This window comes from Thalassophryne amazonica, chromosome 10 (assembly GCF_902500255.1).
Source record: "Thalassophryne amazonica chromosome 10, fThaAma1.1, whole genome shotgun sequence".
NCBI classification, from domain to species: domain Eukaryota; kingdom Metazoa; phylum Chordata; class Actinopteri; order Batrachoidiformes; family Batrachoididae; genus Thalassophryne; species Thalassophryne amazonica.
The window spans coordinates 33,543,487-33,571,185 of record NC_047112.1 but is presented as its reverse complement, the minus strand read 5'-3'; the positions used below and the strand labels follow the sequence as shown (position 1 = coordinate 33,571,185).

The window sequence follows — 27,699 nt, the reverse complement described above, 5'->3', positions numbered from 1 at the left end:
AAATCCGGAAATCACAATGTATGATTTTTTTAAATAATTTATTTGTATGTTACTGTTGCAAATAAGTATTTGAAAACCTGTGAAAATCAATGTTAATATTTGGTACAGTAGCCTTTGTTTGCAAGTACAGAAGTCAAACGTTTCCTGTAGTTTTTCACCAGGTTTGCACACACTGCAGCAGGGATTTTGGTCCACTCCTCCATACAGATCTTCTCTAGATCATTCAGGTTTGGAGTTTCAGCTCCCTCCAAAGATTTTCTATTGAGTTCAGGTCTGGCTATGGTGGACAGGTTGGTGTGTGATTGATTGAGTGTGTGAACAGGTGTCTTTTATACAGGTAACAAGTTCAAACAGGTGCAATTAATACAGGTAAAGAGTGCAGAATAAGAAGGCTTCTTAAAGAAAAATTAACAGGTCTGTGTGAGCCAGAACTCTTGCTGGTTGGTAGGTGATCAAATACTTATTTGCAGCAGTAACATACAAATAAATTATTTAAAAAATCATACATTGTGATTTTTTTTTTTTTTTAGATTATGTCTCTCACAGTGGACATGCACCTAAGATGAAAATTTCAGACCCCTCCATGATTGCTAAGTGGGAGAACTTGCAAAACCACAGGGTGTTCAAATACTTATTTTCCTCACTGTATATAGTGCCGAATCACAACAAGGTTGCCTCAAGGCGCTTCACACAAGTAAGGTCTAACCTTACCAACCCCCAGAGCAACAGTGGTAAGGAAAAACTCCCTCTGAGGAACAAACCTCAAGCAGACCAGACTCAAATTACAAAACAATTCACAAAATGAACATACAGGAAATATTGCCGGTGCACAGGACGGTTTCTGGAACACATACCACACCCATCTCTGGATGCAGTCACACCTCAGAGAGAAAAGAAAAAAGCAGAATCAAGCATCAGAAAGACAACAAATGCAGTGTAATTTGTCAGCATTAAGCAACAAGAAAAACAAAAGAGATACGAGGTCTGTCCAAAAAGTAACAGACCTTTTTATTTTTTTCAAAAACTATATGGATTTGAATCATGTGCGCTTACATCAGCCAAGCTTGAACCTTCGTGCGCATGCGTGAGTTTTTTCACGCCTGTCGGTTGCGCCTTTTGCCTGTGGGTATGCTTTGAGTGAGCACTGGTCCAGCCCCCTCGTCGGATTTTCATTGTCAGGGAAATGGCTGAGCGACTACCGCTTTGCTCCATGAAAATGGAGCAAAACCATTTGGAAGATTCAGACGGCATTCGGTGGCTTTTCAGTCGAGTGAGTATCCGAGAAATTGTGTAACAGCTGGGCATGCCACAACATGTCCTGTGAGACTTCCAACACAGAGGTGTTTGTTGTGCGCCATGAGCGGCTCCGTCCTGACGCGCGAATTCCTCCGCACGTCTTTCATTACAAAATCTCCTGTAACAGTGGAATGTGCCGCAAAAGTGCTGATGTCCACATTTTCTGCAATTTCTCTGATCGTCACACGACGTGCCGGATCAACACAGCCTTCACTTTGGAAATGATCTGGTCATTTCAGCCTTACGATGGCCGCTCGGAGCACGGCGCGCCGTGCCCCAGTGTAGGCCATCTTTAATCCGGTTGTAATGGTCCTTAATCTGTGTGACGCTGATAGAATTTTCACCGAAAGCCATCTGAATTTTGCGAATGGTTTCCACCTGGCTGTCACACAGTTTCTGAAAAAATTTTCATGGAGCAAAGCGACAGTCGCTCAGCCATTTCCCTGACAATGAAAATCCGACGAGGGGGCTGGACCAGTGCTCACTCAAAGTGTGCCCACAGGTGAATGACGCAACCGACAGGCGTGAAAAAACTCACGCATGAGCACGAAGGTTCAAGCTTGGCTGATGCAAGCGCACATGATTCAAATCCATATATTTTTTTTAAAAAGTAAAAAGGTCCGTTACTTTTTGGACAGACCTCGTACTAAGGTGATTGCCGGCCACGCCATAGACTTCACTAAAAGACCCAGAATTTAGATAAAGTTGAGGCCACAGCCTGCTCCGTTTCCTAATAAAATTAATTAAAAGAGTAAAAAGCATAGAAACATACTATGCCAGTATGCTAGCCATACGAAAGGGAAAATAAGTGCATCTTAAGTCTGGACTTGAACGTCTCTACAGACTCTACAGACATTTTACTGATGCAGGGAGATCATTCCACAGAACAGGGGCATGATAAGAGAAAGCTCTGTGACCCACAGACTTTTTATTCACCCTAGGGACACTAAGTAGTCCTGCACCTTGTGTACGCAAAGCCCAGGCTGGAATGTAGGGTTTAATTAGGTCAGCTAGGTAGAGAGGTGCCAGTCCGTGAACAATTTTATAGGCTAGTAGAAGAACCTTAAAATCTGATCTCACTGGGACACGAAGACAGTGGAGAGATGCCAAAATGGGTGTAATGTGGTCAAACTTTCTGCTTTGTGTCAAACTCTGGCAGCAACATTTTGAACCAATTGGAGACCCCTAATGCTAGACTGCAGTAAACCAGAAAATAGGATATGGCAGTCCAATGGGTAGTCCAATCTAGAAGAGACAAACGCATGAATCAGGGGTCCACTCGCATCCTCGTCAGTTTGTCCTGAAGCCTAAGGGGCTGGATGGTATTAAAGCCACTACAAAAGTCTAAAAAAGGATCCTAAATGTGCCACGTCCTTTATCCAGGTATGAGTGGGCTCGATGCATGAGATACAAGATAGCATCCTCTACACTAACATCCGGACGACAGGCAAATTATAGAGGGTCCTGAGCATGTTGTACCTGGGGCCTGAGAATGTTGAGGAAGAGCTGCCCCAGTGTCTTTATAATAAGGTATGATGTGAGTGCCACTGGTCGGTAGTCATTCAGCTCTCTGGGCCTGATCTTTTCCGGAACTGGAATGATGCAGGATGTCTTTCATAAAGTGGACACTCTCCCTAGCTGTAGGCTAAGGTTAAAGATATGTTGTAGTGGCTCGCCCAGTTCAAAAGTGCAGGTCTTTAACATTTGTGTGTGCTGGAGCTTCCTCAGTTCCTTCCTGACCTGGTCCACAACTATGCAGGGAGGAGGTTGTGAGGAGGGGAGGCTCATTGAGGGAAGAGAGAGAGGGAGAGGGGGCTGTGGTATGGGTGGGGGGATCATAGGCTGGTTAAACTGATTGAAGAAGGCATTACATTTGTTTGCCTCCTCCACGGTCCACAGTCCCCCCTGCTGTTCCACCTGCTGTTCAAACGAAGAGTGTAATAATAATAATAATAATAAAACAAAGTCAAAACCACACAGGCTATTTCTGATTATTCAGATTTTAAGGTTCTCTTACTGGCCTATAAAATTGTTCACGGACTGGCACCTCCCTACCTGGATGACCTGGTTGAGCCCTACGTACCAGCTCGGGCCTTGTGTTCGCAGGGTGCCAGACTTCTTTGTGTTCCTGGGGTGAATAAAAAGTTTGTGACAGTGTGTGACAGAGTTGGCCAGGTTGTTTATTTACTAATAAAGCCAGGGAATTACAATTCAGGATTATTTATCAGCTTTAAATTATCCCAGTGTTACGTAACAAGTGCAATCCTCTATTTTCAGAATACTGTAACGTGCAAAATTGGTAAAGGTCCACATTTTCACTGTTTTTGAATGCCCTCTTTTCGTAGGGAAATTGATGGTATTTTTATGAAGAAACTATTTTCTATGTAGGATGGGGAGGTGATGGTCTAGTTGTTAAGCAGTGGTCTTGAGATCAGAGAATCCTTGGTTCAAACTCCCGTCTAGACAGAAAATCACTAATGGCCTTTGGTCTAATGGTCTTAATCCCTAAGTTGCTCCTGGTGTGTAGTGAGCATCTTGCATAGCAGCACCCTGACATCGTTGTGTGGGGGTGAATGTGAGACATTACTGTACAGTGCTTTGAGCTTCTGATATAGATGGAAAAGTGCTAATCCAGTCCATTTTATTAGGGGTTCAGTCTACTGCATTGAATCTTGCTCTCTTCTCACTGACGTTGCTTCAGGGGCTACTGTTTGGTGCTAGGAGATGTATTTTCCTCCACTGGATTTCAGATTCTGTTCCTACAATTTCATTTTGGATCAGAAGCATCTTGTATTTTATCCCTTTTGGCTGAAGGACAAGCCCCTCAGATTTTTCAACATTTGGAACCCCTTTTTGGACAACATTGGGAATAAAAGGGCTTGGGCTCTTCGGAGGGGCTTATATGGACTGGCGTGGGCTGAATTGTATGTATGCACTCTCGGCTAATCAGCCCAAATTTTGGCACCCATACTGGTGACCTCTGACTCCACATTTTGTATTCACCTTCTTTGATGTTAATTACTTATTATTTTTCTTTTTTGTTTATTATTTTTATTGACCCTGTTGTTTGTGGAGGAATATTTTTGTTCTTGTAATAAGTAAAAAATAATTTAAAACACATGCACAGGCAGTGCTCTTGCCTCCTGAGACAAAGGTCCCCAATGTATGTACATGTGAAGTTGTTCACTCAGGAAAATCAGCATAAAGTTTGTGCCAATTCAACATGCAGATCCATACACAATCTGTTGTGACAACCCCGAGCAAAAATGGTAAGATATAATGTTACACTGCTCTAAATGCTTGCAAAATAAATATAGTCCAGTTTTACTCATTTCGGGCCTGCTTACCTTGCCTAATCATTTGGATGTGTCTCATAGACTTAAATCTTTCAGTAGCAGATTAGTTTCTACATATACAGAGAGAGAATTGCTTGCCTATGAATTTAAAATCCAAACGTATCCAACAGTAAAAATTCAATCAAAGCAGGTTGTGCACTTATGACTAAGTCATTTATCCAGTAGTCAAAGCATTCAAGCTTGTACAGATGTGATTTTTTTTTTTTTTTAAGCTGTGTGCATCATGTATTCATACTCAGTCATCACTATGAAATTCCACCCAACAATTCATTAGTTCGTTCAGGTCAGCAGGCTGCGTGGTCATTGGCCCTCTAATGATGCAGCAGTGACAGAACATGGCAGATGGCACAACCTGCTTCATGGACGAGAGTAAATGACACAAAACTCTCCATCCTTCTCCGCTCTCACGCTGATGGCAGTATTTGTCTGTTTATGAACACAGAGGTGACTTGTAATCAGGCTGAGCGGGCACAGTCAGCCCTCTGCTTCAAGCCTGTTAGTGCCACATAAGCTGCCACATCTGTCTGTACGTCCTGCCAGCACCACAGTAGAAATACAGACAAAGGAGGCTGATGGAGAGCAAGAGGTGTGAAGGCAAGGAGGAGCACCCAAGAAGGACTTATAAACACAGTAATGTAGAACAAGAACGCACACAGGTGTGCAGAGTAATTGTACCACGGTATTCACTTGGCTTAGAGCTGGTTTCTGAGCTCAATTCAGAGATATTCACTGAAATATGTTTTGTCTTGGGCAGCACGGTGGCTTAGTGGTTAGCACTGTTGCCTCACAGCGAGAAGGTTGTGGGTTCAATTCCTGTGGCCTTTCTGTGTGGAGTTTGCATGTTCTCCCTGTGTTTGCGTGGGTTTCCTCCGGGTGCTCCGGGTTTCCTCCCACATCCAAAGACATGCGGGTTAGGTGGATTGGAATCTTTAAATTGTCCGTAGGTGTGTGTGTGGGTGTGTCTGTGTTTGTTTGTCTGTTTGTGGCCCTGCGACAGACTGGCGTCCTGTCCTGGGTGTACCCCGCCTCGCGCTCTATGGCTGCTGGGATAGGCTCCAGCCCCCCGCGACCCTTAAATGGACTAAGCGATAGAAGATGAATGAATGAATGAATGTTTTGTCTTCTGATACTGTATTTGGAAAATAACAAAAATAAAACAAAAACCACAAACAAACAAAAACAGCCTTGTTGCTGACCAAACCCCACTACTATCTCAGGTTATGAATAAATAGAATTCTGGCAGTTTTGCTGTCCACGCTCTGAAGAAGACCACACCATGTTGGTGGTGAAGCCACACATGCATACATACACACACACACACACACACACACACACACAAGCTTGTGACTCCATTTTTGTGTCAATCATGAAGGGTCTTCCTGCTATGGGTATCTGGGCTTGCACTCAGGGACAGGGTGAGAAGCTTGAATATCCAAGATGGGACTCTGAGTAGAACCACTGCTTCTTTGCATCAGAAGGAGCCAGCTGAGGTGGTTTGGGCATCTGGTGAGGATGTCCCTCAGTTGACTCCCTTGGAAGATCATCCAGGCACATTCAACTGGGAGGAGGCCCCTGGGGAAGAACCAAGACACACTGGAGGGATGATGTTTCCCAGCTGGTTTGGGAATACCTCTGGATCCCCCCCAGGAAGAGTTACAGGGCTTGACCAAGAATAGAGAATTATGGGATGAGCTGCTTGTTCTACTGGCACTGCAACCTGGACTAGGATGAGCAGCAGAAAATGAAGCAATGAATGCTTGAATACCAGGGGATGTTAAATTACAGTAAACACTCTGCTCCTGAGAGAGTCTTATGAAACCTGAGCATGCTCAAATTTTAATTATCTGAGATCCGTCATCAGTCAGACAGAATGCTAATCATAAATGTAATGTTGAACTGTCTGTTACTCTTGCACATTCTGCTGTGCTCGAGCAGTTTGAGCCCATCTCTCTTTCATCCCTTCATGAAGTAGTGAAACACACAAAACCTACAAGATGTCCTTTAGATGTTGTTCCAGCTAAGGTGCTGAAAGACATTTTTATTACTGTTGGGTCATATCTACTAACTTTTATCAACACTTGTCTTTGTTCAGGGTCTGTTCCAACTGCTTTAAACATGCTGTGGCTGGACCCCTTCTTAAAAAACCTCACCTCAGCGGAACAGTTTTATCCAATTTCAGACCTGTCTCACATCTGTCATTCCCCTCTAAGGTTTTAGAAAAGATTGTTTTTATACAGTTGCAGTCATTTTTAGAAAACAATCACATCCTTGAAAAATTCCAATCTGGATTTAGATCACGACACAGCACTGAGTCAGCACTTTTGAAAGTGCATAATGACATCACTGTCTGTGGATGCAGGGAATCATGCTGTGTTGGTTCTGTAGGATCTCACAGCAGCCTTTGACACTGGAACATCTTGTTGGCATTCATGGGACTAAACTTAAGTGGTTTAAATTGTATTTGGCTGAGAGGAGTTTTTTCCATTATGATTGGTGACTTCTCCTCATCAATTGCTCCTCTTTGTTGCGGAGTGTCACAGGGTTCTATTCTTGGCCCTATTCTATTTTTATTGTACATGTTGCAGTTGGGGTCAATTATAGCCGAGCACAACCTGTCTTCATTGTTATGCAGATGATCTACAAATCTCTCTGCCTACGAGGACTCATCAAAGCAATGCTTTGAATTCATTGTTTGACTGTATTCATGATGTAAATCAGTGGCTGTCTCAAAATTTCCTTTACCTGAATGACAGTAAAACAGAGACAATTGTGTTTGGACATTCTGGCATGCCGAATGTTGTACCGTCAGACTTTGGTGTTCTGGCTAATTATTTAAAACCAGCTGTTAAGAATTTGAGTTATATTTGACAGCTATTTGAGGTTTGATCAACAGATAAACTCTGTTGTCACAGCAAGTTTTTTTTCCAGCTTTGTCTTCTGGCTAATGTAAAGCCTTTCCTAAGTAGACGTGATCTTGAGATGGAAAATGCTTTCATCAGTTCCAGGCTTGATTACTGTAATGACCTTTATGCTGGTGTTCACCAGTCTTCTCTTGCATGCCTCCAATTTGTGCAAAATGCTGCTGCTCATCTGTTAACGAACACTTCCAGATGTGAGCATATTGCGCCTGTACTTTACTCACTCGACTGGCTGGTTCGTTATAGAACTGATTTTAAGATTTGAATGTTTGTTTTCAAAGCAATTAATGGCCTTGCACCATCCTACTTGTCTGAAATTTTAACTCTACGCACTTACAGTAGGGCATTATGGTGGACTGGTCAACTTTATTTAAATATTCTGAGGCCAGAATCTAAACTTTGGGGTGATTGTATTTTTACCAGCCCAGTCTCACGTTTTTTTTTTGTTTTTCATGCTCCCGTGACAAAATGAGTCAAATTTTCATGACAGGTTTTTTTTAAACTCACTATTCCTAACCCTACTCCTACCCCCAACCCTAACCTTAACCAAAACCTAATCTTACTCTTTCCCCCCACCCTAACCATAACCACCCCTGACTCCCCTGCTTCACTTTTAATTTCGTGCAACCATCACGGAATTAATTAGAATGAATTCATGCTGCCGTGACGAAAATGAGGCGCTTTTTGTCACAATATCACAAACCAATAAATTATTGTATATTTCGTGCTGCTGAATCACGACTTGCCGTGAGCCCAGGTTGGTTTTTGCAGTAGCTGGACCCAGACTGTGAACAAGTTACCTCCTGATTTACATACTATTTCTGACCGAGCACTTTTAAAATCAAACCTCAAGCCTTATTTATTTAAACTGGCTTTTAATATTCAGTGGTGCTGTGACATGTTTTGTGTCTTTTTAATTCTACTGAATGTTTGCTTTTATTTTGATGAATTCTTGTTCCTTTATTTTACTGTAAAAAACTTTGGACACCATCTGGCTTCTGTAAAGGGCTATACAAATAAATACTGATTGATCGATTGATTAAGATACACTCATCTGCGAGGTCCTGTTCAAACTGAGTGAAAATCGAATAAAATTTGATCAGCTTATCATCATAATCAATACTCTGTTCAAAAAAGTGAGTGGTTTACCGTGAGTTTGCTGGTTTACCGGAAAATCAAGAAAGTGGAAGCAGCTTTGATTGGTCCTTCCAGGCTGCCCTACATGATTAATTCGATTGGGAAGGCAGTGGCTGCGCAGTCGGCGGGGGTTAACCGCGCGTTGGAAAACATCTCGAGCAGGATTGCGGCCCTGGAAACCCGCTATGACCGTCTGTGAAGACCACATTCTACATTCAGATGCATCGAGAGCCACTCTGTCCTCAGAACTGTGGAATCTTTCAGGCGTCTGCTAATCTGGCTATTCATTTGGCTTCCCCAAATACAGCTGCACTTCAAGGTTGCTGTGATAAAACCTCCTCAGAAGATCAACACTTAAGCCTCGCTCCCTGGTCTTCCCCCCTCCCCTCAGCTTCTCCAGCTCTGTTAGAACTGTTCAGGACTGCTCAGACTGCACAGGGCTGCTCCCTCCCCCTCCAGGATTGTCGGACAAGGCCGTTGACGGCGCCAAACAGGCTGCCTCCGGAGTGTTCTGATAAACTGGTCCTTTCAAATCTCGGTTGTTGTCCTGTGTCCTTGTTTTTGTCTCTGTGATTATTGTTTTTCTGTGCTGATGGGGATTTTTTTCCTCATTGCTGCTGTGTAATGCAGCAGCTATGAGGGTTTTTTTTTTCTCCTTTTCCCTCGTGTTTTGCTTTCATATATATGTTTTATGTACCGGGCCGGTCCATGTGTTGTGTGTTGTGTGTGTGTTGTTTGTTATGGGTCGGTGTTGGTTTGCTCAGCCCTGCTGTTGACCAAGGCAGGGATGTACATCTAGAGCTGGTCCCCGGGCACCTAATGGCGACTTCTGCTCCTACTGGCAATTAGGATTGGGTTAAATGCAGTAGACACATTTCACTGTGCAGGGAACATGTTCATGTTCTATATTGTGCATATGACAATAAATCTTTGAATCTTGAATCTTAAAAAAAAGCTATTGTCACGAAAATTTGACTCATTTCATCACGGAAGCACGAAAAAAAACGTGAGACTAGGCTGGAAATCAACAAGGAGATATACGTATTTAAAAAAAATAAAACCACACACCATAAAAACACCACATTTTACTGAATCCCTCTTATCAAGCAGTCTACACAAGTATGAACCATCTGTTCCTCTGTAGATGACCCATGGTCACAGACATATAGTCATGAGATGACATGAATGAAGCAGTTCATGCACTCTAATCATGTCCACATCTGCTGGCCCGGTGTGTCCAGCCGGCCCAGCGCACGTGTCTGGCCTGAAATGTGTTCTGTGGACAGCGGCCCGCAGGACAGACACCACATCATGTGGAATAGAGCTCACGTGGGTGACATGACATTCAGATCGCCTTCTGCTTGTTATGATCTGATGGTCCATTTCACCTGGAGCAGCCTATCAATGAGTTTGTCGTGCGCTCACTTACTGCAGCCCGTCGCAACAGCGATATATGTTTTTATGTGTGTCCACGTGAGGACAGCAAGCAGACACACATGCGTCACAGTGGACAGTTGTAAATTCATGTCCGTCCAAACATGGTACGTGTTCCCCACCTGGGACGTCCAGAACCAGAGATCTCAACAGTTGCTGCAGTTGGTAGACACACCCCTATCAGTTCAGCGCACACACCAACGTGTCACTATCTGTTAGCTGATCTTTTTTTTTTTAGTTATTTGTTATGTAAATGTGTATACAGGTAGTGTGTTGCTTTTTGCAAAGCCACAGTTGTGGGAACACTTAGACAAATTTGTGATTGTCTGCTGACTGTTTTCATGCTGACAGCGCGAATGGCCACACATTTTCTAAGTGTCAGGTGAGCGGTGTTAGATGTTCATGTGTGACACCTGGAATTTGGCCAACACCTGCCGTGAAAGGGATCGAATGGGCTCTCACAGGGCACACTCTGTCTTTCATAGTTGTAGCGACACGTGTACGAGGTGTTGGAAGCAGCTCAGATTTTTTACGAATGGCATGCAATTCCTCCTTCATGCACTAGTCAGCTTAAATCGTGTTATGTGCCAAGGGGCCCTTAGAGGACTCCTTTGGGATGGCCAGTTCAAGTTTGATGCAAATCCACCAATTTTTTTTTTCCCCAGTTTCTGAGCATAAGGTAGTGTGACTGAGGCATGGATGCACTGACAGTGTGGATTTGTAGATCTTCCTTGTGGCCTAACAACCAGCGGGAGAATATTATCACTCCCCCCCACCCCCCACCCCCAAAAAGTACAAGCTAAAAGCCTATGATCTAAGTTAAGAAGAAAAAGTAGAAAAAATTGCCAGAGTGTGGGAGCTTCGTCTGTGCCTTGGTGGGAAAAACAGACAATTCAGTTTCCAATGGAGGGAAAATAAAGAAAAGGATGATGGAGGGATTGAAACGAAGCAGGGATGATGGGGGAAAATTGGCTGTAAATCTTACAAATGGATCAGAAATGGTTGGCTGACACCAGAGGACATTTTAACGCACACAGAGAGAAGAGGGATAATTCAAGGAGGTAGAGAGCAACAAACGCACACGGACACACACGCACACACACACACACACACGCACACGGACACACACACACACACACACACACAGATCTCCAAATAAAGCAAATCTAACCATTGAACAAAACAAGAAAGACTTCAAAACATGTTGGAGAAGGAGAGCCAAAAGAAAGATTTGAAGGTGCAAAATTTATCTAGGTGTTATGACAGGACCTTATATATCTGTTTCAGATAGAAAATTAATTTTCTCATAACAGAAGGTCAACAAGTAGCCAAGGCAACAGTGACCTCTTTGTCATCCTTAACAAATTATCCAAAATGGCAGTGTCAAACTGGTGGAGGATACGTCAGCCAGTGATGAATGTTTTTTGTAATCAGCCAATCAAAAGGAATTCTTCTCCTCCTGCCTTTGATAAATGAGCTGGAAAAACAACGCTTTAGGAAGGAGATGGGTCCATTTGTTTCTTTGGTCTTTTTTCTTCCCCTCCCTTTGCCATTTCTCTCATTTCAAAACAAACAACAGGGTAGCTTGGGAAGAGATTATACAGTGCATCTGGAAACTATTCCCAGCGCTTGACTTTTTCCACATTGTGTTAGGTTACAACCTTATTCCACAATGAAGTAAATTAATTTTTCTCTCAGAATGCTACTCACAACATCCCATAATGACAACATAAAAAAGTTTTTTTTTATTTTAGCAAATTTATTAAAAATACAAAATTAAGAAATCATATGTACACAAATATTTACACCCTTTGCTCAATACTTTGTTGATGCACCTTTTGCGACAATTACAGCCTCAAGTCTTCTGGAATATGATGCCACAAGCTTGGCGTACCTACCTTTGGGCAGTTTTGCCCACTCCTCTTTGCAGAATCTCTCAAGCTCCATCAGGTTGGATGGGGTGTGTTGGTGCAAAATCATTTTCAGATCTCTTCAGAGATTTTCAATTGGATTCAGGTCTGAGCTCTGGCTGGGCCACTCAAAGACATTCACAGAGTTGTCCTGAAGCCACTCCTTTGATATTTTGGCTGTGTGCTTAGGGTCACTGTCCTTCTGAAAGATGAACCATCGCACCAGTCTGAGGTCAAGAGTGCTCTGGAGCAGGTTTTCATCCAGGATGTCTCTGTACATTGCTGCATTCATCTTTGCCTCAACCCTGACTTCTGGAAGGTTCTCTGGAAGGTTCTCCTGTCTTCACAGAGGAATGCTGGAGCTCTGACAAACTGACCATTGGCTTCCTGACTAAGGCCCTTCTCCCCCGATCGCTCAGTTTAGATGGGTGGCCAGCTATAGGAAGAGTCCCAGTGGATCCAAACTTCTTCCATTTACAGTTGCCAGAGGTCAATGTGTTCATTGGGACCGTCAAAGCAACAGAAATGTATTTGTACCCTTCTCCAGATTTGGGCCTCGACAATTCTGTCTCAGGGGTCTAGACAATTCAGACAATTGTTTTTTGCGCTGACATGAAACTGTCAACTGTGGGACCTTATATGTAGATGGGTGTGTGCCTTTCCAAATCATGTCCAGTCAAATGAATTTACCCCAGATGGACTCTAATAGGGAAGTGCAGTCTCGTCTGAATCCCTGCGTGATATTGCAGGATTTGACCACTTCCAGGGACAGCCTGGCATGTGCATCATATTTTAACCCATTAGGGCGCCCATCGTCAAACAAGACTGCACTGCTCAATTCAGCTGTTTTTTTTTTTATTTTGCAAACAAATTTTGCAAAAACTGCATAAATTTGAGGGGCCAATCTCATGCTCCTTTTCCCCCTCACTCACGAACAAGACCCTGAGGTACTTGAACTCCTTCACTTGGTGCAAGACCTCATTCCCTACCCGGAGTAGGAAATCCATTGGTTTCCTGCTGAGAACCATGGCCCAAGATTTAAAGGTGCTGATGCTCATTCCAGCTGCTTCACACTCAGCTGCAAACTGACCCAGTGACTGTTGGAGGTCACAGGCCAATGAAGCCAACACGACCACATCATCTGCAAAAAGCTGTGATGAGACCCTGAGCCCACCAAACTGAAGACCCTCCTCCCCTCAACTATGCCTTGATATGCTGTCCATGAATATCACAAACAAGATTGGTGACAAGGCACAGCCCTGGCAGATGCCAACCCTCACTGGAAATGATTCTGACTTACTGTTGAGAACCCGAACACAGCTCTTGCTTTGTGAGTACAGAGATTGGATGGCCCTAAAAAGAGACCCCCTCACTCAATACTCTCTGGTCCCCCTTTTTTAAGTATGGAGACCACCACCTTACTTTGACACTCCTTAGGCACTGTCCCAGGCCTCCACACAATGTCTCATTCTAGACAGTCCCACCACACCCAGAGCCTTCAGCATTTCTGGACAGATTTCATCAACCCCCGTGGCTTTGCCTCTACGGAGTTATTCGAATACCTCAGTGACCTCAATGAAATTGATGATGATCCCCCCATCAGCTTCCAGCTCTGCCTCTACTACAAATCCTTCTTTAGTCGAACAGCTTCTCTGACCATCGGTGTCCACCACAGTATTGGGGTTGCAGCCCCTTGAGGCACCTAAGACCTTCGAGCCACAGCTCCCCACTGCAACTTCAGCAATGGACGTTTTGAACATAGCCCATTCTGGTTCAATGCACCCAACCTCCACAGAGATGCCAGAAAAGCTCTGCAGGTCTGTCAAAAGTCCTCCCCCACTATCTGATTCAACTTACCACCAGATGGTGATCAGTTGATAGCCCTGCCCCTCTCTTCAGCCAAGTGTCCAGAACATGCGGCCTCAGATCAAATGGTACGATCACAAAATTGATCATCGACCCTAGGGTACTCTATCACCATGTACACTTATGAGCATCCTTATGTTCAGACATGATGCTTGTTATGTACAGTCCATGACTAGCACAGTCCAATAACAAACGACCACTCAGGTTTAGCTCAAGGAGGCTGTTCCCCCAATAACACTTCTTCAGGTGTCTTGTCATTGACCAAGTGTGCGCTGAAGTCCAGCAGCAGAAAAATGAAGTCCTCCACTGGAGCCCCATGCAGGACTCCAAGAACTGCTGTTCGGTGCATATGCACAAACAACAGACAGAGAGCATCCCCCCACCCCCCACCTCCCGAAGGCGCAGGGACACGACCCTCTTATCTACTGTGGTAAACTCCAATGTAGCGGTGGTCAGCCGGTGACTCGTATCTCCACACCTGCCCAGCACCTCACGCCCTGGGCAACTCCAGAGAACAATAAGGTCCAACCCCTATCAAGGAGAGTGGTTCCGGAGCTAAGGCTGTGTGGAGGCAAGGCGCACCAGATGTAACTGGTAGTGCTCCACCTCCTGCACAACTGCCAGTTCCTTCCCCCACAGCAAGGTGATGTTCCACATCCCAGAGCTTGCCTCTGGCCCCCATGTCTGATCTGTTGAGGCCCTTGACTTTCACTGCCACCCATGGGACAGCACACCTGACCCCAGTCATTCCCCCTTCGGGTGGGGAGCCCACAGGGTGGATATGGAAAGTCCATATTGCTTTTTTGGCCTGTGTCTGGCCAGGCTTCGTGGCAGCAGGCACTTTCTGACGGGCTCTCTATCCAGGCCTGACAATAGCTGGGGGCTCCAGGCTTCTTTGGGCCCGGTCACATTTCCTCTGCCTCATTTTTCCATGGAGTCTTTGTGATCTATTCTTAGTTTAGCCCCTCACCTGAGACCAATTTGCCATGGGAGACTCTACCAGGGGCACAAAGGCTCCAGAAAACTTAGCTCTCAGGTTCACAGGGGCACACAAACCTCTCCACCACGATAAGGTGAAGGTTCCTGGAGAGGCAAACTCTAATAATAAAAGAATAAATACCAGTAACAAAAAGTACACTTCAACAATGCACAAAAATCCAAAATTTTAGAACTGGCAATACTCTGGTGTGACATATACTGTATAGATATGCCCTCCTAAAGACACACTTCTTGAACATGTGCGAATTATGCTCTCATACAACTGACAGCCAGAAAATACGGTGATATTTTGATTAGCACCCTAAATGAAAGCAGAACGTCTACACAATAAGCACATCATGACTGTTTCTTTTTGACCCCATTATGGTCGTGTACAGAGGAAAGATTACATATTTTTGGACTTACCTGTATGTTAAGATAATAATCTGTGCTGTGGTTTAAACTAAAGAGACATTTCTCCAAAGCATCCAAATCTTGTTAAAATAATAGTAGTGTAATGTGTACATTCTGACAGCTTATACAAATTTATGAGCATTTTCAGAAGCTCCAGAATCTGCAGCAGGTTCCAAAAACTGCATGATAGATTTGTTGTTCTTTCACTTACATTTTACATACAAACCTTTGTTCAGACTTCTGATGATCTGAGGTGGCATTGGATGTATGGAGCTAAATCAAGGCCAAAAGTTTTGTAATCTGAAAATAAAAAAAGATTGAAAAAATACATTTTGAAACTGAAAATTAAAGTTTTGTAATCTGAAAATAAAAAAGATTGAAAAAATAAATTTTGAAACTGAAAATTCAATGTTTGTTCTTGAATTTTCTAATCATTTAAAAAGTATTATCAAAATAAAAATAAGTGTAAGATATAAATTTTTCAGTTTAAATACATTTTTGATTCAGCTCTGTAATTTTTTTGATCAAATAATTTATTTTCATTCATATTTCTTTTTTCACCTTCAGATCTTTTTTCACTTTCAGATCTTATTTTTTCAGTTTCAAACTTTTGGCCCTGTTCTGGCATGGGTATTATCCGGTACAACATATGGATCCACTGAACCAACTGTTACACATCGATCACAGTAAACAGCTTTATCTCGAGGGTTTAAAGCCTCATAATAAGCTTTCATTCTCTCTATTTTCTTTCACGCGCCAGCCGCGTAGTAAATAAACAATGGAGACGGGAGCAGAGTCATTATCTATCAAAGTACCCACATTTCCTGAAAGCAACATCATGTGAGGACTGATTGCTCTCCTGTCACTCACAATTCCACGCCCCTCTCAATCGAAGCCACGCCCTCCCACGCCAGAACGGGGCCAAAAGTTTGAAACTGAAAAAATAAGATCTGAAAGCGAAAAAAGATCTGAAGGTGAAAAAAAGAAATATGAATGAAAATAAATTATTTGATCAAAAAAATTAGAGTTGAATCAAAAACAAACATTGAATTTTCAGTTTCAAAATTTATTTTTTTAATTGTTTTTTATTTTCAGATTATAAAACTTTAATTTTCAGTTTCAAAATTTATTTTTTCAATCTTTTTTTACTTTCAGATTACAGGCCTTGATTTAGTTCCATATGGATGTGGCACGCAGACTAAGAATTCAATTTAACACCAATTTTGCCTGTATCCTGTTGCAAGATTTATATCTTACACATATTCCTGTTCTTCATCACATGAATTTGTAATGCGCACAGACATGATTAGTTTTAAAAAAAAGCATCAAGCTGCAACATTGTGATTTTGTTACTGACTTTGGTATATATTATAATTTTCTTTCACGAGTGGACTATGTAACAAATTTTTTATTTTTGTTTTGTTCCTGGGTACACAGTGTGTTTTCCTAACCTGTTATGCCTTAAATAAATAGAAAATAGCTGTTATTCCACAGAAACTTTGCTTCTGTGATCAGGACAATGATATTTTGAAATTTGTCTATTTTCAAGAATATTCTCGATTCGCCTTCACTACTACTGAGTAGTCTTCTAGAATATTCTTTAACTGCTAGAACTGTCCAGAATTTTCTAGAAGTTTCCAGAATTATGTAGAAATTTCAAGAAACTTTTAGAACTTTCTAGAACGTTAAAAAAAATAAAATCAAAGTTTGTGCTGAATGTAGCCATTTTTCCATAGACTTTAGACATAAGCAGTTGAAATATAACACTTAGAAGCCAGGAACAAAAATTGTGTTGTGCAGAACCACATGTACTGTTTTGTGTTTCTGTCAGACGCATTGCATACAGCAGTTTAACCTGACATGATGAGGGAGTTCCAGCTACAACTTATAACGTACATTTATAATACATTCATTCAATACCATAATATAAATAAATAAACAACCAACCTATCAAATAAATAAAAATGCCATGGCTGCAAACTATACATAAACCTCCATTTCCATGACAAGTTCTGCAACAATTAAACTGTATCACACATTTCTACTGGTGACTGCAATACTTATGTGCTCTCCTTCTGGTTTTTTTTTTTGTTTGTTTGTTTTTTACTGACTCATTTAAATGCTCCACATGACAATGTGTTTTCTACATTATTAGAAACAATTGACAGCTTACCTTAAGAAGCTCTAAATGACATGCAACTGCTTTTTCTTGAGAAATGCTTGTTAAAAAAAAGGCATTTTTAATAATACTCTTAAACCTTCAGATCCATCTTTATCAGGTGCAGATGTTAAGTACGAATTGAAATAAACATGCAGTGTCACATTAATTACATACAATAATTCTCATTCTAGGTTTTTTGCCCATTGTTGGATTTTTATGCACGTGCATACTTCTTTCTGTAAAGGTGTCATAATTCCAAGTCAGTGTACAAAGGAGCCCATGAAGTTTTAAACCCCATCAGCCATGGTTTTGACAGCAGACATCCTCATCACCAAAGTAATTCTCCATTGTTGTGAATTCAGCAGGTGTCTTTTTCTGCTGAGAAAATATCTACCTTCTTCTGTTCGGGCAACGACTTCAAGTGGCCTATAAATCAAAGCTTGTAGCAGGAGCAATCTATGCTAAATTGATGTTGATGGCTGGAAACTTTTATTTGAAAACAATTTGTATAGAAATTCAACAGTACTCAGAACATTTGCAATCTCCACTGTTTACATGAATTCCATCTTAAATTAGAAATGACAGGGACTTCTGGTATGACATTTAGAGAGTAGATGCATATGCAGCTCGCTCCACTGTACTATTCAGTTTTTTACCTTGTGAAACCTCACACTTTTTGCTTGGAATCCCAGTTTTATTTTTATTTTTCATATTTACCGCTTTCTGATCAACTGCAAAATGTCCAAGTCTAAAAGTAAGTCCGAACAAGACTGATGAACTTCACCACTTGCTGCACCTGTAACGATGGCAGAGATTAGCCTTCTGCTGGAAGACCACAGAGCTGCACTGTCTGCAGACTTTAAGCCTTCCTTTGAAAATCTGTCATCCAAGCTGGACAGTGTCCAATCTGCAGTCTGTGACCATGGTTTACACATTAATTCTGTTGAATTTGCGAACACTGATTTTGATCAGCGTTTGGACCAGCTCAAGGCTGAGTACTTGACTACTGTGGACTCCAAAAAGACAAGTGGTTAAAAATCCAAGATGGCAGACCTGGAGGGACACAGCAGAAGCCAGAATCTTCGGATTGTAGGTTTAACAGAAGCTATTAAGGGTCCGCACTATTCTGTTTTTTTTTTTCCCATACTCCTCGTCAATGTTTTTAGAACGCAGAGTTCAAGAGCGCCATGTCGGAACTCTGTAAGCGTGGAATCAATCCATTCTCTGTGCATTCCACTGGCAGAACACAGCATAATTATTCATAGTTTTTAATTATCATTGATGGGACAATCATTATGTGTCTGAAATAGCTATCATGTGAATACGCTCAGTTACAGTACAAGTACAGGGGGTTTCAGGCAAATAGAAATGAAGGAGGAGGAAGAGTTTTGCAGCAAGAGGAACTCAGCTGCTTCACCTTAGGGAGTTCTGGTGGATGCTGCTCCAATAATTGATCTTCTGCATCATCTGATGCGATATGCACAGATCTGCTCCCCCACCAGAAAACATCTCAGTTATGTCATTTGAATCTGCCATTAAATAGCAATGCACCAGATTCATGCAAACATGTCTCATAAAGGAACACAGATGACATAATTGACAGATTAATTACAACCACTTTGTGCCCTGTTCTTTACTTTGTGCTCAAATTACATCATTTACATAAATTAATTAGCAAAGGGGAGTTGGACACACCCCAATGGCACATGCACTATTTGCTATAGATTACACACCACAGGTCATCACGGAAGGGCCTTTAATGTTCTTGAAAGTGCTGTCTTCGGTACTTACCCTACTGGCTTTTTTGAGTTTAATATTATATATGTCACCTACATTTTTTCTTTTGCAGATCTGCCAACTTCAAGATATTTTATATGTGTCTGGTATATATTTGACACTGAGTCATTTTGTGTTTCACTTCAGATAATGTAGTTTAAGTACTTCAAATTAAAAGCACAGAAAAAGATCATATTTGTGAAAGATGTTGCTCTGCTCAGCATTACGTGACACAAGTTTAATTTAATGTTGGTGTAGTGTGCTTTTGGTTCTTTTGCAGAGGTTCCATCATTATTTAATTATGTGGCCACACATGTGCGTTGTGAAAACATTGTGTGTATGTTTTTGTTGTTGTTGTTGTTGTTGTTTTCCAGAAATAACCATCCAAGGGCATCTCAGTGTGGTAGAGAAACAAGCATCCAAAGAACATCATTAGGCTTTTCCAAGGAACATCAAGTGATGATGAGCTTCAGCTTGGCTGAAAAAGTCAAAAGTCTGTTGCAAGTACAGCCTGTGAGAGCAAGACATTATGTGTTTTGTTATTTGCCAAAGTAGCCTTTGAGTTGTAGTTGTGATTTCATTGCAGAAAAAAGCATTGATTTGGAACATCTTTCAATGTCACTTTGTTATCTTGAGACAGTATTTATTGCTGCTATAAATTTTAAAGCGTGATGGATCACCACTAACGGCTGAGTTGTTGCAAAGCTTTCAGACCCACTTTTGTTAAAATGTTGCACTTTGGGGGAAAAACACTTGAAAAATAAAAGTTTCTTCTTCTGTCATATTGTAAGTATTTGATATACCCAACAAACTGAAAGGTCATAGGTAAACATGTACATTACTAAAAGCATTTTAGTGACACCCGTCTTTTTCCCTTGGAATGTATTGTATTTAGTAAGATCCCAGATAACAACTAAATTAGATGGGCAATCCAAACTTTTGCACATTGGGGTGAAGATAATTATTTCCAAGTGATTTACTAATACAACCCCTGGCAAAAATTATGGAATCACCGGCCTCGGAGGATGTTCATTCAGTTGTTTAATTTTGTAGAAAAAAGCAGATCACAGACATGACACAAAACTAAAGTCATTTCAAATGGCAACTTTCTGGCTTTAAGAAACACTATAAGAAATCAGGAAAAAAATTTGTGGCAGTCAGTAACGGTTACTTTTTTAGACCCAGCAGAGGGAAAAAAATATGGAATCACTCAATTCTAAGGAATAAATTATGGAATCATGAAAAACAAAAGAACGCTCCAACACATCACTAGTATTTTGTTGCACCACTTCTGGCTTTTATAACAGCTTGCAGTCTCTCAGGCATGGACTTGATGAGTGACAAACAGTACTCTTCATCAATCTGGCTCCAACTTTCTCTGATTGCTGTTGCCAGATCAGCTTTGCAGGTTGGAGCCTTGTCATGGACCATTTTCTTCAACTTCCACCAAAGATTTTCAATTGGATTAAGATCCGGACTATTTGCAGGCCATGACATTGACCCTATGTGTCTTTTTGCAAGGAATGTTTTCACAGTTTTTGTTCTATGGCAAGATGCATTATCATCTTGAAAAATGATTTCATCATCCCCAAACATCCTTTCAATTGATGGGATAAGAAAAGTGTCCAAAATATCAACGTAAACTTGTGCATTTATTGATGATGTAATGACAGCCATCTCCCCAGTGCCTTTACCTGACATGCAGCCCCATATCATCAATGACTGTGGAAATGTACATGTTCTCTTCAGGCAGTCATCTTTATAAATCTCATTGGAACGGCACCAAACAAAAGTTCCAGCATCATCACCTTGACCAATGCAGATTCGAGATTCATCACTGAATATGACTTTCATCCAGTCATCCACAGTCCACGATTGCTTTTCCTTAGCCCATTGTAACCTTGTTTTTTCTGTTTAGGTGTTAATGATGGCTTTCGTTTAGCTTTTCTGTATGTAAATCCCATTTCCTTTAGGCGGTTTCTTATAGTTCGGTCACAGACGTTGACTCCAGTTTCCTCCCATTCTTTCCTCATTTGTTTTGTTGTGCATTTTCGATTTTTGAGACATACTGCTTTAAGTTTTCTGTTTTGACGCTTTGATGTCTTCCTTGGTCTACCAGTATGTTTGCCTTTAACAACCTTCCCATGTTGTTTGTATTTGGTCCAGAGTTTAGACACAGCTGACTGTGAACAACCAACATCTTTTGCAACATTGCGTGATGATTTACCCTCTTTTAAGAGTTTGATAATCCTCTCCTTTGTTTCAATTGACATCTCTCGTGTTGGAGCCATGATTCATGTCAGTCCACTTGGTGCAACAGCTCTCCAAGGTGTGATCACTCCTTTTTAGATGCAGACTAACAAGCAGATCTGATTTCATGCAGGTGTTAGTTTTTGGGATGAAAATTTACAGGGTGATTCCATAATTTATTCCTCAGAATTCAGTGAGTCCATATTTTTTTCCCTCTGCTTGGTCTAAAAAAGTAACCGTTACTGACTGCCCCAATTATTTTTCCTGATTTCTTATAGAGTTTCTTAAAGCCAGAAAGTTGCCATTTGAAATGACTTTAGTTTTGTGTCATGTCTGTGATCTGCTTTTTTTCTACAAAATTAAACAACTGAATGAACATCCTCCGAGGTCAGTGATTCCATAATTATTGCCAGGGGTTGTACTAAATGTATAACAGACTATTGTTACATCCTCATTGTGCATGCTCAGTAGTGTAAATCTTGCATGACTAAGCGTGAGCTCCCACTTCCGCTGTCGGCATGAGGGCGTAAATTACCTATTCGTCCTAAACATGTATGAGTACTGCCTCTCGCAGCTTATTCCACAGGGTGCTGTTGTACTGTGATTGCCCACGATCCAAAAAAGTGATAAAATGGGATGAAATGGCTTAATCCAGCTTGCCTCCTAACAGGCTGGTTTATGAACTGAAGACCTGGCAACTCACCTCAAAAGGAAAGTAAAGTGTGCCCTCAGCCAGAGGTTCTTCTGCTTTCAGTGCACATTTTACTGTTTCTAAATGCTTGAAAATACCGAGTTGGTGTTTTCTTTTCATGATGACTAGAACAGTGCATTTTAATGTTTTTTGAAGAATGAATGGAATGTTGCATTTTATAGTGTTTTGCGATCTCTCTGACAATGCTTCCTGGTGGAAAAGTCCACTGTTTTTCCAGCATTCCTCCAAAACACAGCTATTGTTTGTGCGAAGCACATTTGAATCAAGATACTAAATGTAGTTTCACATAAGCTATTTTTACTGTTGTAATACTGAATGATTTTTACGAATAAAGCTGTGACAAAAATACATGCGTACAGGAACTACAACTGACGGAGCCAATGTTACCTATTTAATATTGTCTTATTGCTCTGATTGTCACACATGGGACACATTTAAGGGACTTTGTCCACCTTTCTTTGGGCAAGTTACAGGCATTTGTCACAGTGTTACCCATAGATTCAGTTGTGTATTTACATGGAGGACGTACACCCGCATTTAAAGGCACTGCTCCCCACAGCATTCTACATGAGTGACTTGCAGAGTGCTCAGTGCGCATGTGCCAAACAATGTAAATACAGTCTAGTGTGTGGTTACGTGACACAGCAGTATGTAAATTAGGATTTTGTGCATGTTAAAGGCCATAAGTGCAAAATAAAATTAAAACAGCGATGCGCCCTGTGCTTTGTCATGCACAAACGCTGCCACATAACTGAGCACGCCACATGCCGGCAATTTAAAAAAAAAAGAAAATCTCCCATTTCAGAAAATTATTGTTCCATCAGCGGTATTTAAGCAATCGGCTTAATTAGTACCCTACGTTTTGCCGGTGGAACACATAGCTCGCAGTCTGTATGGAATGATGCACAGCTGTCTGTGTCCGCGCTGCAGGCACAGCTGGCTATACCAGAGGCGGGAAACCCTGGCTTCAGTGAGTAAAAGTCCTACCATGTATTGTTTCTATTTGTGCGCCTAAAAGAGGTGATTTCACTGATTAGCTCCTCTATCTGCTTGAGGAGTTGAACTAATTAGAATTAGCTGGTTTAGTGGGTGGATGGAACAAATATGTGGTTGGACTTTTACTCATTGAAACCGGGGTTTTCCACCTCTGTCCTGAGTGCACTGTGTTTATTTAAGTGACACAGCGTGACACATCAGTGACACTTATCGTGAGCTGCACCAAACTATACTGTGGTCCACCTGTTACATATGGAAGCATTTATTCTAAAAGAAACAAGCACAAAGTAAACATTAACTCTTTAGATATGCTCGATGTTGACAGTGAGTTACATATTTTTTAATCTTGTGTATAAGGAGGCAGCAGTCTTTGTGTTGCTGGAACAACATTTTGGAGCAGCAGTCTGCCAAGCAGGGCAGCACGGTGGATTAGTGGTTAGCACTGTTGCCTCACAGCAAGAGGGTCATGGGTTCGATTCACACCTGTGGCCTTTCTGTGTGGAGTTTGCGTGTTCTCCCTGTGTTTGCCTGGGTTTGCTCTGGGTGCTCTGGCTTCCTTCCACATCCAAAGACATGCAAGTTAAGTAAATTGGAAACTTTAAATTGTCTGTAGACAGAGGTGGGATGAAGTCACCGTCAAGTCACTCTCAAGTCTCAATTGTTTGCAAGCTGACTTGAGACTTGGCTTGGGACTTGCAGATTGATGATTTGAGATTGACTTGACAGTGACTTTGTCCCACCTCTGTCTGTAGGTGCGGGTGTGAATGTGATTGTTTGTCTATATGTGGCCCTGCGACATACTGGTGTCCTGTCCAGAGTGGTACCCCGCCTCACGCTCTATGACCCTTAATTGGAGTAAGCAGTTGAAGATGCGTGAGTGAATGAGTCTGTCAAGCATGATAAGGTAACGTCAAAGTTTCAAAGTCACAAAATACAGACACTGTCACCACCGGTTAAATTTCCCTTTGGCCTTGATGAACTGTGTTGGATGTTTTCTTCCACAATTTTGTGCACTCAGTTGGACAAACCCCAAATTACATTTTCATGTAGGCAAATGCACAAAATGGACATTATCCACTATTTTGGACCTTTGAAATATGCAGTCCAAGTGAGCTCTGTTAGTAAATCAGCCTTGCCTGTGCTGTTTGCACATTTTAACACAAGCAACCCTGTAGTAAATCAGGCCCACAATGTGAAGCAGTTTGTAAAACAGAGATGTGATTGAAAAGTTGAAGAATAAAAAAATGTTGTTTGCTCATGAGGCTCATGTTAATGTTCCTCCATCCATTCAAATGTTACATTCTCAAGCTGTTTCATAAAATTCCATCACTTATCTGCAGCTAAGCATTGGTCAGCGGGGAATGGCTGAAGGAGTCAGTGATGCAAGGAGGTGCTGTAAGTAATGTACCATACATATTATATGACTGCTCCTGAAGTTTCTGCCATAAAAATTGTTCAATACCTTTCTTAAAAATGTGCTGTACTGTAGCTTGTGTGGTGAGTGGCTGTGAATGTACTGAGGTCTATTCAACCACTGACAGAGAGAGAGAGAGAGAGAGAGAGAGAGAGAGAGAGAGAGAGAGAGAGAGAGAGAGAGAGAGAGAGAGAGAGAGCAAATATAGCTCCCTTCTTTGCCAGATTGACTGAGCTTATTACAAACAGCTCATTACAATTCAGAATAGCCTACAGACACCATTAACATTTGCTGGAATTGTCCTGTCAATACATCAATCCTTGCATTCCATAAAAAGCTACCCCACTTTCACAAAGTTAACAGTAAGCAAAACAACAACAAAGTCCATGCAACAGCTACAAGGATTCTTTCCAAGACATATTTAGTAACTGGGAAATGTTCAAGTGTTGACCCCAGACTTGTCTCTGCAGAAAACTGCCCATTAAAATAACGATTTCCATGAACAATATAATCCTTTTAGTTTGTCCAATTACTTATGGCCTGTGAAAATGGAGGGACTGTGTATACAAATGTAATTCCATATTTTTGTAAATCATCCCAACCCCCAACCCCCTCCCAAATTAACCCCATGCTAGTCACTGTAAAGCTGTAAAACACTGGATTTTTTGTTGTTCTTTTTAATATCAAAATTTTATAAATTACATTTATGAAGGCTGACCACTTTATTGTTATTTCACATATTTCATCACAATGTAACAAAAAAAAAAACAATTATGACACACACATACACAGATAGATAGATAGATAGATAGATAGATAGATAGATAGATAGATAGATAGATAGATAGATAGATAGATAGATAGATAGATAGATAGATAGATAGATAGATAGATAGATAGATAGATAGATAGATAGATATACATACACACACAAAAGAAGAAATATGTCTAAACATGGTTGGGGGAGTTGCTTGCTTTTATTATCTCCTATTGTCATCATAAGGGTTATCAATATGCCCATATGTTTGTTTGTTTTTTGGTCTCTTTGTTTTCCTTTTAAAACTTATCACGAGTGCACAGTGTGATGTTGGTAGTAATTGTCAGGTTTCATTTTCTTTGCAACAAATTAAAGTAAAAAAAAACAAACTATGATCTGCCTTTGGCTCCAAATTTGCAGTATTCTGGATTCATCTCTCAATTTAATTAAATTTAATTTATTTAATTTATATAGCACCAAATCACAGCAAAACCGCCTCAAAGTGCTTCACACAAGTAAGGTCTAACCTTACCAACACCTAGAGCAAGCACACAGGGGACAGCGGTAAGGAAAAACTCCATCTGAAGATTTGAGGAAGAAACCCCAAGCAGACCAGACTCAGAGGGGTGACCCACTGCTTGGGCCATTCTAAGAGTTACAAAGTTTTTACAAAGCTGAAGAAACAGCTTTGTCTGTCACTTTATTCAATGAAATACTGACATCATGCTCTACTATTTTTACGTAATTATTGTATGGCCTTGCCTTACAATATAAAGCACCTTGGGGCAACTGTTTGTTGTGATTTGGCGCTATACGAGGTCTGTCAATAAAGCAACGGCCCTTTTTACTTTTTTCAAAAACTATATGGATTTCATTCATATGTTTTTACGTCAGACATGCTTGAACCCTCGTGCACATGCGTGAGTTTTTCCACGCCTGTTGGTGACGTCATTCGCCTGTGAGCACTCTTTGTGGGAGGAGTCGTCCAGCCCCTCGTCGGAATTCCTTTGTCTGAGAAGTTGCTGAGAGACTGGCGCGTTGTTTGATCAAAATTTTTTCTAAACCTGTGAGACACATCGAAGTGGACACGGTTCGAAAAATTAAGCTGGTTTTCAGTGAAAATTTTAACGGCTGATGAGAGATTTTGAGGTGATTCTGTCGCTTTAAGGACTTCCCACGGTGCGAGACGTCGCTCAGCGCTCTCAGCCGCCGTCGTCAACCTGTTCAAGGTGAAAACCTCCACATTTCAGGCTCTATTGATCCAGGACGTCGTGAGAGAAAAGAGAAGTTTCAGAAGAAGTCGGTTTCAGCATTTTATCCGGATATTCCACTGTTAAAGGAGATTTTTTTAATGAAAGACGTGCGGACAGGTCCGCGCGTCGGCTCTCCGCCACAGGAAAAACAACTCTGTTGAAAGCCTTAAGGACAAGTTGGAACATGTCCTGCTGTTAAACAATTTCTCATATACTCACTCCACTGAAAGCCATCAAAAGCCGCCTGGATTTTACAAATGGTTATCAACACGGAGGTGTTTTTCCTGTGCCGCCGCACCGCGCCGGCTGCGTCCCGACGCGCGGACCCGTCCGCACGTCTTTCATTAAAAAAATCTCCTTTAACAGTGGAATATCCGGATAAAATGCTGAAACCGACTTCTTCTGAAACTTCTCTGTTCTCTCACGACGTCCTGGATCAATAGAGCCTGAAATGTGGAGGTTTTCAGCTTGAACAGGCTGACGACGGCGGCTGAGAGCGCTGAGCGACATCTCGCTCCGTGGGAAGTCCTTAAAGCGACAGAATCACCTCAAAATGTGTCAGTTTTCCTGTTCTCTTCACTCTTTATACTAATAACTGTACAAATAACTACTGCAATAACTTTGTTTTTTAATTTTCTGATGATACAGCTATTTTGAGCCTACTGCACAAAGATTCAAGTCCAACAAAGTACTTCCTTGAAGTGAAACACTTTGTGCAGTGGTGTGATGACAACCACTAGGTTTTAAATGTCAATAAAACCAAGGAAATGATTCTGGATCCAAGGACTGTTGGGGACCATACTCCTGTGGTCATACATGGTATTCCCATTGACCAGGTCAACTCATACAAGTACTTGGGGCTGCACATAGACAATACCTTCAGCTGGACTGCACATGTGGACAGTTTGTGCTCCCGATTCCATCAAAGACTTTATTTCCTTCGTAGACTTCGTTTGTATGGAGTCAATCAGAAAATTATGTTGTTGTTTTACCAGGCAGTGTTAGAGAGCCTAGTTAGGTATGGCATGACTGCCTGGTACGGCAATCTTTCTGTACAATTTAAAACGAAAC

General features: G+C 41.5%; 1 long non-coding RNA gene across 1 annotated transcript; it reads right to left on the bottom strand.

Annotated features, from left to right (window-relative positions):
* Positions 1-6,900: 6,900 nt before the first annotated feature.
* On the bottom strand, positions 6,901-27,485 carry LOC117518567. The gene is made up of 3 exons (XR_004563024.1): positions 27,471-27,485; positions 23,688-23,694; positions 6,901-7,059 (listed from the first exon to the last, which is right to left on the bottom strand). It is a non-coding gene; the product is annotated as an uncharacterized LOC117518567 (long non-coding RNA).
* Positions 27,486-27,699: the final 214 nt, after the last annotated feature.